At 40.5% G+C, this 13,083-nt stretch overlaps 1 pseudogene; it reads right to left on the minus strand.

Moving 5' to 3' along the window:
- Positions 1 to 11,365: 11,365 nt before the first annotated feature.
- LOC116637628 lies at positions 11,366 to 11,773 on the minus strand (annotated as a pseudogene).
- Between the last annotated feature and the right edge of the window lie 1,310 nt (positions 11,774 to 13,083).

Consider the following 13,083-nt stretch of genomic DNA (forward strand, 5'->3'; position numbering starts at 1 on the left):
GTTAACGATTGCTCTTGCTTCATATCTTTTAAATCATTATCTTCCCTTTGTCTTTTCCCTCTTCTGTTTCACACTGAAAATCTGCAAAATCTGTGACGTTTGTTATTTTTGCCATATGGTGTCATGTGAAAATTAATCATTAATATGTTTTTGCTCCAATACTTTTATTATTTCTTAAAGGTGGGAAGTTACTAGTACTTTCCAGGAAGCTATATTAAAGGCTTGCTTAGAGTTTGGCATTGCTAGGATTTGACCTTTGTCAGTCTTTCTCCTTACTCTTTTGTTTAAGAAGGAAGGTCCTTTCCTGCTTGGGAAGACAGACAGAGCCTTTGATGTCCCGGTGGAAGAATGTGACAAGATTTGGACCCAAGGGAGCCTAGAAAGGGGGTGAAAGGTTCTACATAAATAAGGACATGGCTGTCTCTCCAGGAACAGGTAGGTAGGAGAGACAGGAAGAAAATTGTGTGGACAGCAGCTGCTGTGTGATGAAGGACTTGAGGGAACACTGTGGTGTGTTATGTGGGGGGTAAACTCTCTTAATTGCTCCTAGAGAATACCTAGAGAAGGTCGACATGTTTCTTCAAGTCTGGGAGTTGAATTTGTAAATTTTTCACTGTGGGTCTTAAGGTCAGAGCAAAGTTATATTTGGATTATTTAATCATATGCACAAAATTCATTTAATTAAGCTATATTTAATTAGATACACCTTTGTATATGGCCCTGTTCTAGATGTTTATAAAAGAAAAAAAAAATTTGTATTTCAATGATAATGTAAAAAAGTGGAGAACCTGCCTACTAAGGGATTCCTTTTGAATTCCTGCCTAAATAGAGTATGAACTATTTTGTTTAGGTTTATCTAGACAAGTACTGAAACTTTGCTGGTAGTCTTTAAAGCTCGATGGAAAGGTTCTCCCTCATTGGATGAGCTTCTCTGGAAAAATAACCAGTATTAGCTTTGGTATATGATATACACTATAGGCTTTGGCTTAGAAATTTATTCAGAAAAGCTCTTACTTTTTCTGGAAGCGAGATAGCACCATTGTTCCAGCAGTTTTCTTGAATTGTCTATGTGGTTGGCTCCACTGCCCTCTTTGCTAGGAAAGCTTGGCTTCAGTTAGCAGAATTGTGAAATTTAGTATAAAACTGTCATTTTTTCCAGTTAACCAATTTTATTGTTGAGTGGGTAATTCCCTGCTGATTGGCTCCACCACAGATTTATGATTTCCAGCCTCAGCTGCGTCTTCAGTGCTGTTGGGCAATCATTTCTGTGGCAGAGACTGTTGTTGAGCTCTCCAAAACAATTCCCAACCTCCTTCTCCCATCATCTACGACTCGGGCTGGGACACAACAATTCCCTACTCCCAGGCATCCTTTGCAGCTAAGAGGTGGCTGAACAGTATAGTTCTAGCAATGATGTAAAGAGTTTCCCTTTGCCAACAGAAAGGCACTAGCTCTCGAAGAGAACACTTTTTTCCTTTTAGATCGTCATTTGCCTCTTTTCCTTTTTCCGGCCTTGAACTTGAATGAGCAGCAGCCATTTTTTGACCATGAGGTTCTAATCAGAAGAAAGGAGTATGAGTACCACAGGGCGTCATTGAGCCACTATTACAGCACTTGATGGCCTACCCATTGTTGCTTCATTGACTGAAATAAACCCTTGTCCATTTAATCTGTTTTAGGTTTCTGCAGTTTGATTACATTTTGGACTGAAAAACTCCTTAGCCCTAGTTGGCTCATCCCTTTACTGACAGTGGCAGGTCGGCAATCCCACCTGGGTGGGTACTTCTTGGTGGCCTCTCTAGCCACCCCACAAAGCTCTAATTTCTGTTCCAGAATCTATGTGGTTTATAGAAAGCCATTTCATTTCTTTATCTAGGGGTGAAGCACTTGACCTAGGCTAAGCCAATTGGTGCTTTCCATATCTCAGCCATAATGTTTGGTTCATAATTGAGTATATGACCCAAGATAGCCAATTGCAAGGAGTCTTAGGGCTTTCACTGGGAATTCTGAAACATGGTCCCTCTCTTTCTCCAGTCAATGTGGTGTGCAGATGAAGCACCAGGAACTGCTGCAGCCATTTTGCCACCATGTGGTAAGGCAGCCTGAGTACACAGCTGGCACACCGAGGAGGACAGGTCTCATACCCTCCCAGAAGGCAAGACTCCTAATTTGACTGCACCTAAAGCTTGTTTTGTTTAGTCATTTCATGTAAGCTGAAGTCTTACTGACATACTGTTCTAGTGTGGCCTCAACCCTTAGTGGAAAGCCTCATATGCAGGATATTCTTCATTTGCTCTTCCAGATCCACTCTACCTCTTTGCTTCCTGTTCTGTGCCTCATGAGGTTGAACAGTTTTGACCACATCAATAGGTATCCTTGCCTCTGACTTTCATTTGGATTTGGCTAAGAGGAAGCACTGCAGCTGATCAGAGGGAAGGGGGGAGGAGAATAAGATGAAGGTATTTATGTCCCTGGACTGAAGCAAACTGGAGAACTTCACTGTGTCTGGTGGTTTCTCTGCACCCTGAGCACTCTTTTGTAAATAGTTCCTTTATTAAAATCTCCTCAAGTGATCCAGCTTCACCAAGTCATCTGTTTCCTGCTGAGCCCCTGGCTGGTACACCTCATTCCCTACTTCAAGGAAACGGGGGTCCCACCCCTCCATATCTCCTGCCATCACTCAGAGTATCCACGAATATTGCAAACATCGTTTGGGACTTCAATTCTGTGTTTCTGAGATTCCTAGGGCATGTGGGATAAGTCTGTGCCTGTTTTCCTTTTCATAAGAATGGGAATAATGATGCTTTTCCTGCACATCTTGCCAGGAATGTTGTAATAATTAAATCATATAATGGATGTGAAAGTACTTAGAAAAGCCGAGTACTAGACATACACAAAGCGTTGTTATCCTTATTTTTACTGTTACAGAGCTAAATGTCAGCCCCAGTTTTGATGGTAGCCCAATGAAAGATGTTTGAATACTCTCTTTCTGACTTTACATGCTACTATCTAAACACACACACGTGTTTTGGTGACAACTGCAAATACCCCTAATTACTAGCCATGTACTCCAATCAACCATAATTTTAGGTACAAATCATACTTGTTCTTCCCTTCCTTTCCTCCACGTGTGGTTGTGTGGCGAAAAGAGCATGAGCTTTGGAGCCTTCCAGATTTAGCTTCCAGTTTTGCTCTATGTCTTACTAGTTCCTGGATACCAGGGAAATCACTTAGCATCTCCGAGCCTTCATTTTTGGTCAATGAAATGGTGATAATTGCAAAGGTTGAATGAAATAATGTATATAAAGGGCTTGCACTGATACCCTTCTTTTTTCCTTACCTAGCAACAGGAAGAGATGTTCTGCAGTGGAACAGCACACATTTCCTGGACCTGGATCAAGCAGACCATGGCTTATCTTATGTATAAGGGACAGAAAGTTAGCATGCCAAAAGATGGACTTCAAGATGATTGTGGCAAAAGGACTGGGAAATGACAGCATGCTCAGGTCAGGGAGGGTACACTGTCTTTGATTGAATCTTACTGGAAACCACACACTGTGGGTGGGACTAACCGGCCATAGAAACCCTTCCCAGAAGTAATCCATGTGATTTGAAGACATTTTACTGATCAGATTAAGATGCTAAGATGCCATCATGAAGCAGCCAACTTAAAGTGTAATTAATGTCTAACCAGCTATAAACTTAGAAATTGTAATATTCTACGGATGTCAATAGAAGTGATGATATTGGAATGAGGAAAATAGTATTTATAGAGCATTGACATTGGGCTTGGCATTACACATACATGTCACATCGAAGCCTCTTATTAACCTCACATGATGGATATTAAAATCCTTACTCAACTGATGGGGAAATTGACATTCCAATGGCACATTGCATGTAAATAGCTTTGGATTAACCTCTCAAACTCACGGGAAGCTGAGGTATACAATATGTATAAGGGGTATTAATCTAAGGCCACACATTTAGGTGCCCAAGAAATATGTCAACTTTATTATTATGTAGCTCAGCTAAATTTGTATTCTGAGTAGCCATTCCATCTGGATGGCAGAAACGTATCTCTGCCAGCTTGGATTCCAGTCCCCTCCCTTACATGGTATTATTTCTGAGTTCTGACTTTATATGGTTTATGCAAGTTCATATGGTTCCAAAGCATTGGTGGTGGTAATGTAGGACAGGGGGAAATCTGGTCTCCCTTGAGGAGGCCAGGAGAAAATCTATTCCTTCCTAATTGGTCCACACAATTTGTCATGGAGACATCTCTTGTTCGCATCTGTGCAAGCCTTCAAACCTAGCCTGTCCCTCTCAACTATTTCTTTACCTTCCTTGGGCGCATGAGACTCGTTCTGTTGCTTCCCCATCATGATAGCTTGAAGTTAGATGTTGAGGCTATCTGCCTACACAGACCACAGAGGTATTTCTTCTCTGGTATTATGCTATCCCCAGGGTTCTACCCAGTTGGTTGGGCACAGTGTCTTCTGCTATTGGTTTCCATAATTTTTGGCCCTGATGCACATTCCAGTGCTCAGGCTGAAGAGGAAAGCACAGACTCCCTTTCTCAGGGTCACACTGCTATTATCCTCTTATCACTTCTCCTTTAATTCTTTTCTTTCACCAGATGTGGAGAATCCTTTTCTAGTTGGTAGCGAAGGTAGACAGGGAAGGCCTGCTCTTACTGTTTTTGAACCTTGCTATGATTGCCCCCTTTTTGTTTTTAATTCTATGTAGCTAGCTTTTGAAACACAAACCTAAAAAGTTTCTATTTTTTCTCTGTTTTCTGCCATCACATATCTTCTCTGAGCCAATGAGTAGAGAGAAGGAAATGCTTGGAAACCAAAACTCTTTCAGAACTATTATCTTGTCTGTATACAAGTGACTTTCTTTTCATTTATTTAAATACAGTAAGACACATAACTGCAAGGTGGGCTAGGATCACCTCTCATTCCACCCTCCTTCTGCTGATTAGGACATATTTTGTCTGCGGTCAAGATGTATGGGAAGCCAAGTGATCATTAGAAACTTGCTCCAGAGCAAGCAGAGACAAGTGGAAGATGTTGCCCTAGCTATGATGGTCTGAAAAGCCTCCAACTATTCTGGGAAGACCTGACAGAGACAGAGACTTACTGACCTTGGGAGCTGGCTCCTGAATGGGGGATACATTTTTGATTTTCAGCTCTCACTTTCCTTGGCACCATAATGCCCATGTCTTTTTCAGTTTTCCTATTCCTCTTTCCTTGGCTCTCATATGGGCCATTAGGTTCTCTCCAGGTGGGCCACAGTGGGGCTATTTAAGCCTCAATTTTCCGAATGTTGTGTATTTATTTCAGGCCTGCTTCTGCTAGACTGCATCCAAGGTAGCTTGGCTGAGCTTGACTGTGCCCCAAACACCTGAGCCTTGTATTTCTGGGCAACCTTGTGCATTCCTGTTTGGTTTAGAAATGAAAATACATACACATGATTAAAACACACACATACACAACACAAATTGTACTGTATTCTGTCCATCGTTCTGCCTCCCACTTCATAATCTACTTACCCGTTATGTTTTGAGTGCTTCACTCCCAGTCCCTGTGTTTGGACCGTTCCATCATTAATACATATCGAATTGTTGCTCCTCCTTCTCTTTAAGCTCTATTCATCATTACATCCATCATCAGGGAAAGTTACCTTCTTTGCTATTTGAAGTCAGCATCGTCTGAGGACAAAACCATTACAGAATTATTTGATACATACTATTAACAGAAATTCCCAGCAAGCTTAACAGTACCACAAGCATGTGACTCTTTGTAATGTATTTTCTTATGATGAGCAGAGAATAAAGGCACTCAAACCTTTTGAGGAGATGGAGACCTATATTTGTTCCATGTTTTATTTCTATACCTATAATCTATGACCATGTATAACACACTAAAACAGTCTCTTCAGTGTGCTCTGACTACAAATTAGACTGTCCCAAGTCCTGGGAGTGGGTGCTTCAGTAGCTTATCCTTTATATCTACAATCTACTACTCTAATAGTGTGGTTTTTTTTAGTAAACTTGTATGTCAGGATTACATCCCTTGTTAAAAAAGAGACATTTCTTTTTTTAATTTTTTTAAAGATTTTATTTATTTATTTGACAGAGGGAGAGACAGCGAGAGAGGGAACACAAGCAGGGAGGGTGGGAGAGGGAGAAGCAGGCTTCCCGCTGAGCAGGGAGCCCAATGTGGGGCTCGATCCCAAGACCTTGGGATCATGACCTGAGTTGAAGGCAGACGCTTAACAACTGAGCCACCCAGGTGCCCTAAAAAGGAGACATTTCTTAAGAAGGAATTTCTTTTTAGAGCTTTCTAATTCCCAATTTCTCATGCTAGAGATGCTGTGGGACAAGAGTGATTGTGGGAGAGGGTTGTCTGGAATGTTTGCCACACCTTTTTCCCAGCCAAGAGAAACCTACTGCTTGGCATCTCTCTCCGGAGTTGGTGAAAAAGCCCAGCTTTAAGGATTTGGTGCTGCTTCTGAAAACCTATGCAGCCTCTGAGAGCTTTATGTTTAAGATTTGATTTTACTATTACTTCTTCCTTCGTGTCTTGCTTGACCCTTTATGTCACTCCATACTTGGTCTTCAGAGTCACACAGACCTGGATTAAGATACCAGCTCTTCCACCTATAACCGTATAGCTGTATACACATGGACACGTCACTCAAGCTTTCTCAGACTTGATTTTAACATCCCATGATGAGAATAATGATATTGACCTCGTAGGAATTTCGTGAGCATTAAATGAGATAATGTGCATGAAATTATTAATATGCTAGATTATAAATATAGCAGATTCTCAATATTTGGTAAGTTATTCATTCAACAAATCTTTATTCAGAGACTATTATGTACTTGAAACATAGTTCAGGAGGAAATTGAATGTTGAAGTATAAACAAGAATGGTCAATGAGGGTGTATAGAAGGGCACTAGGAGCTGAGGGAAGAGTATTCTTCCAGAGGGAAAGGTGTTGCATCATTACAGTGTTAAGAATGAGTGTGTTGTGTTCTAGGAATGGAAAGGGGACAGGGATGACTGGACCTAGAAATAGAAGAGAGAGAATGGCTAGGATGAAGCTGGAGATCATACAGGTATTTATAAGCCAGGTTAAGATACTTAACTTGATATTAAAAGCAATGGATCACCATTATTATGCCTATTCTTCAAAAGGAAAAAGTGACCAAATGAAGGTGAGTATTTTCCTAGTGCCAAATAGCTAGTGAAGGGCAGAGCAACAAAAGCGTTTTAAGTAGAAAGTGATATGATCAGATTTGGCTTTAGAAATATTCTTAAGGCAACAGAATGGAGGATATGTGTGTGGGAGGGAAGTGGAGGTGGGTAGGAAGGTGAGAGGCAAGGAGGTTGTTGAAGTAATTTACGGGATTGAGAGTGGGATGAGAAACTTAGGAATTAGGGGACAGAGAAGAGTCAGAAGTGTTCCTTCTTCCCTGTGGAGTTCGCCAATCCTGGATCCTTCTTCACTGGTGACATGTCCATCAGTGTCCCAGGCTTTAGGGACATGGTATGTGGACTGATAGATTTGAAGCCAGGGCAGAGGTGAAAATGACAATGTGAGGAAGAGGGAAAGACAAAGCCGTAGGCAAGTGGGAGGTAGAAGAGAAGGGAATGACAAGGCAGACTCCAACCATAGAAGCCATTGTCCTCACTGAACAAGGGGATGGGTAAGCTATTTTCAGTGTGTCTGTGTACTCGTTTAACATAAAGTCATAGCAAAGGAAAGCCAACTGCCCGAGTCCATAACAGAGGCTAAGGAGAGGAGATTTAGTCTGGCTTCCCTGAATCAGTGATTTGGGAGGCTGTATTATGATGTGTATTTTATCTTGGCAAGTTCCCATTATTTCGTTGCTCTCAATTTTCTTATCTCCACAATAAGGCTACCATGGCTAAGCCTATTGAGTATCTGCGTGTCCTAGATATTTTACATGTGTTTTCTTAATTATTCTCACAGCCACCCTGTAAGGAAGATATTATTTCCAGTTTACAGATTAGGAAACTGTAAAATGTTTAGGGAGATCAGATGGTTTTAATATTTATAGATAGCAGAAGTTCCATTATTACGTTGAGGTTGGAGAAGACACTCTTAAGGGGAATTAAAGCCCACTACTTTTAAGAGAATAATTACAGACTAGTCTGTATAAAAATTTTAAATTCTTGAATGTTGAAAGACAGTTAAAAGGCAAGTAAAAGACTAAGAGAAAAGTATCTGTCCCATATATATCAAGCAACATATCAATATACAGAATATACCCAAATGACCCAAGAGGGAAAAATGGGCAAAAAACATAAACAGGCATTTCACAGAAATGGGGTTATAAATGGTCAAAAAACACAAAAATATGCTAAACTTCTCTAGTAGTCACAGGAAAATCTCAATTTTAATATGAAAAAAAGTTGAAATGTTTTAAATTTAGATAATCGCATTTTTAACTTTCAAAAAACTATAATTGATCTTTTTCACAGTAGCCTATTCTGTTTTAATGGGTGTAGTACTTTCTTAATTTCTCTTAGGATAATAATTATATGCTTTTAAAATTGTCTTTCATTTCCTGTATTAACACTATTTTCTCAGACGTTGATCCAATGAAATGAAATAATATAACAAAATGAAATAATGTGGTTTTATTCCAATGTTTGGCAGTTTTTTATTGTCTGTTTATATTTGTAAAAAGATCTATATTGGCAGTTGCATGTTTGAAGATGTTTGGTCTCCTGGCAGTGGACACAGATTCCTATTATAGGAGACAGCTGTGGTGGTTAGGAGGAAGGGGAGGACCAGGGGACTGAGGGTGGCCAAGTGGGCTCTTTTTTTTTTTTAATATTTTATATATTTATTTGAGAGAGAGAGTGTGCAGGAGCTGGGAGGGGAATGGGGGGAGGGGCAGAGGGAGAAGCAGGCTCCCCCCTGAGCCTGGAGCTCCATTTGGGGCTGGATCCCATGATCCCGAGATCATGACCTGAACCCAAGGCAGACGCTTAACTGACTGAGCCACCCAGATGTCCCTGGGCTCTTTTCTTTACGGTGGCTGTGTACCTTGTCTTCGGTGTGAGGGCTGCTCCCCGTTCCTCAAGCTAGTCGTCAGTTATGGGGGGTTACTGCCTATCTTCTCTAGTCCCAGTGTTTACAGTGGGGGTGTTCTCATCAGAACTCTAATTTTATTTGGCTATTTAAAAACATATACATGGCTTTCCCCCAGGGCTGAGGCCATGTCAGTGGTTCTGAGAGTTGCAAGCTGATGCAGATATTTCCCAGACCCTTAACTATGTGCTGGCTGCCTCTCAGACTCAGTTTCCTACTAGCCCCAGCTCCTTCTGATCAGGGCTTATTCCCGATGTCTAGTGGGAAAATTTGTTTAGAAGTCTCTCCTTTTTCACTTACATGGAGTTTCTGGTTCCAGGCCTCCACAAGTTTTCTCCTACTGGATTAAATCTGGAAATTCCATACTCTTCTGGTCTACAGTTGCCCTTCCTGTTGTAGATTTTTTTGTATTGCTGTATTTCTTCCATCATCTCAGCAGGATTTGGGGAGGGAAGAGAAGCAAAAGTATGAGTTTAATCAGCCATCTTAAACTGAGAGTCAAGTAATTATCTGGTTTTGTGGTATGAGCTTTGAAAGAGAGATACTATATGCTGTGGAAGTGTACACTAGAGAAACCTCACCTAGTCTGGGGAGGGGTGGTGGGGAGCAGTTAGGGAAAAGCCTTCCTTAGAGATACATTTTATTTTTTTTTTAAGATTTATTTATTTATTTGTGGGGGGAGGGGCAGAGGGAGAGAGAGTCTTAAGCAGACTCCCTGCTAAGCATGGAACCCCACGGTGGGGGGTGGGGCTCGATCTTACCACCCTGAGATCACCACATGAGCCGAAACCAAGAGTCAGCTGCTCAACCAACTGTGCCATCGAGGCACCCCTAGAGATACATTTTAAAAGGTGGACCTAAGTTTGAAGTTTGGTTTTACTCAGAAGCAGAGAAATATGCTAGATGGCCTTTATGGATTTCCTTCATGTTTACGATTCACTGGTTTGCCAAGTTTGTGTATACAGTTGAGGATTTTTAAAAAATGAAGTAAAGATGAAAGAAAATAATAAACTCCTTTTCAAAACAGGGAGACTCAAAAATCTGAAATTGCAATGAGCTGAGCTCAGCATTTCAGCCAGCACCTCTCTCATCACCTCATCGGACTTGCTCTCCGTAGGCCTAAATGAGCTTGTCGAAGTGTTAGCGCTTTTCCTAGAGCCTTGACAGCTTCTTGAGGGGTTACCTTCTTGTGGAGAAGCAAAGCTCATTTTCTGCCTCAACAGTAATTATCTCTTTTATTTAACTCTCTAATGTCATGGGGGAAAAAATTCTTTACAGAAACTGTTAGTAAAATACAAAAAAACTAAATTGATCTTTCCCATGGAATTTAGAGTAACTAGAACTTACATTGCCTTTTAAACTATAACTGGTAATTATTTTACTTGCCATGATCGGCACTTGATCCTCAGCATTAGGATCAGGACTATTATGACTCATATACTCTTGTTAATAGGATACACTGACAGCTGGATTACAGTGGTACCAAGAAGGGGTGCTTCTTGTCACATCTGTTAAGTTTAAGTTTCTGAAACTTGTACTAGGAAGACTTTCTCTAGCCTACAGAAAATTGAGTGAATTATCTGTATCTCCAAGTTATGATTGTGGTAATAGTCACTAAATGATACCTCACTTACTTCATTAAGAATCTCTAAGGATGAGCATGAAATCCTAGAAAACCTACTTGAAGTGCTTCGGGAGCATAGATTTGCTTATCCTAGGACTCACATTCTATCTCTTGGGTTCATAGCAATGTTCACTACAGTACTAAAATTACAGTCATTTATCAAATGATTATCCATGGATTAGCTGCTATTTAACCATTACCAATACTTCCGTTGAAAACTTTGTTATTTGAGAGCCACAATCAAAGGAATGTATTAACTTCTATTTCTCTTACTCTCTATGCTCTATTTCTGAGGAAAATTATATCCCTGGGAAGCAATCTACCTGGATTACATAATCTTAACTCCTCATAGAAATAGCTTTTTTGAGATATAATAATTTACCCTCTCAACTTTGATAGAAGTTTGCATATTATATGAAAAACATTTTTTTGGGGTCATTTGCAAAACCCTAAAGTTAGGATATAATCCAGTTTCTACCCTAATGTCTCTTATGGAAAGATTTATTTTTGTATTTGGTAAAAGAAAGTTTCTCTCTCTAATGTACTTTTTTTTTTTTTTTTGAAGGTGAAAGCTTGTTACTATCATGTTTGCATCATCAAAACTTATGATTTTGGTCTTTTCTTTTTGCTTTTGCAAAAGGCCGATAGAAAGACATTGGCTACTTTGACAACCTTAAAGTGGATTCCAGGAATGTCACCAACAGCATGATCTTTGCAACCAAATCCAGCAACCAGAACTTCATTGTTTTCTGCAGTATCGGTATGAAAGCTGTGAGTTTCTTGCCATTTTTGATCAGCTGGCCCCTGACATACTTCCTGGTGGCAGAATTTTGCTGTTTGACTTTACCCCCAACTTTTTCCTGCAAAATTCTCTTTGAATGTAATGTGCCTCCAAAAGGGTTGGCCTTTAGGGCTATGCCCAGATGTGCTTTCTTGTTCTGTTTATCACGCCACTTTTGGTCCTGTTTGTGGCTGTGGAGCTTCCTTACGAAGACCTTGACACTTGCCCATCCTGCTGGTGCTGCAGGCCCAGGTGAAAGATCGAATATACTTTTTACAAAATTGTGGCAAAATACACATAACATAAAATTTACCAACTTAACCATTCTAAAGTGTAAATTTCAGTAGGGTTAGGTATATTTACACTGATATGCAACTAATTTCCAGAACTTCAATCTTATAAAACTGACGCTCTATACCCATTGTGATGGTTAATTTTTTTTAAACACTTTGTTTATTTATTTGAGGGAGAGAAAGAGGGAGTGAGAGAGCACAAGCGGGGGGAGTGGCAGTGGGAGAGGGAGAAGCAGGCTCCATGCTGAGCAGAGAGCCCGATGCGGGGCTCCATCCCAGGACCCCAGGATCATGACCTGAGCTGAAGGCAGACGCTTCACCAACTGAGCCACCCAGGCATCTTGTGATGGTTAACTTTAAGTACCAACTTCACCAGGCCATAGTACCCAAATACTTCATCAAACATTATTCTGGCTATTTCTTTTTGATATTTAATGATATGTAAATGATATTTACATTTAAATTGGTAGACTCTGAGTAAAGCAGATTGCTCTCCTAACATGGATGGGCCTTACAATCAGTTGAAGGCCTGAATAGAAAAAAAGATTGACCTGCCCCAGGCAAGAGGGAATTCTACCAGCAGATAGCCTTCAGATTTAGACCGTAACATCGGTTCCTCCCCAGGTCTCTGGCCTGATGGCCTGCCCTGCAGACTTCCCACTTGTCAGTCTCAATAATTGCATGAGCCACTGTCTTCAAATAAATTTCTCTATGTATATAGGCATCATTTTGGTTCTGTTTCTCTGGAGAGCCCTGATTAATACACCCACCAAATAAAAACTACTTTTTTCCCCCTCCCAGCCCCTGGTGGCCACCATTCTACACACACCATTGTATGTATAGACCACATTTTGTTTTTCTATTCAACTGTCAATGAACACTTTGGTTGCTTTCATCTTTTGGCTATGGTGAATAATGCTGCTATGAACACGGGTGTACAAATATCTCTTCAAGACCCTGCTTTCCATCATTTTGGAGATATATATAGTCAGAAGTGGGATTGCCAGATCATATGGTAATTCTATTTTTTAATTTTTTGAAGAACCATTATACTGTTTACATAGCAGCTGCCTCATTTTACATTCCCACCAACAGGGTACAAAGGTTCCAATTTCTCCACATCCTTGCCAACCACTTGTTATATCCAGCAATAATAATCCTGCAGGGACCCCAAGTAATCGTCTATAGGGGTCATTTTTGTTGTGGAGTAGTATTTTACATGTGTGTGTGTCAGGAGGGGGATGCTG

Source organism: Phoca vitulina, unplaced genomic scaffold, assembly GCF_004348235.1.
Source record: "Phoca vitulina isolate PV1807 unplaced genomic scaffold, GSC_HSeal_1.0 scaffold14, whole genome shotgun sequence".
In the NCBI taxonomy this organism is placed as follows: domain Eukaryota; kingdom Metazoa; phylum Chordata; class Mammalia; order Carnivora; family Phocidae; genus Phoca; species Phoca vitulina.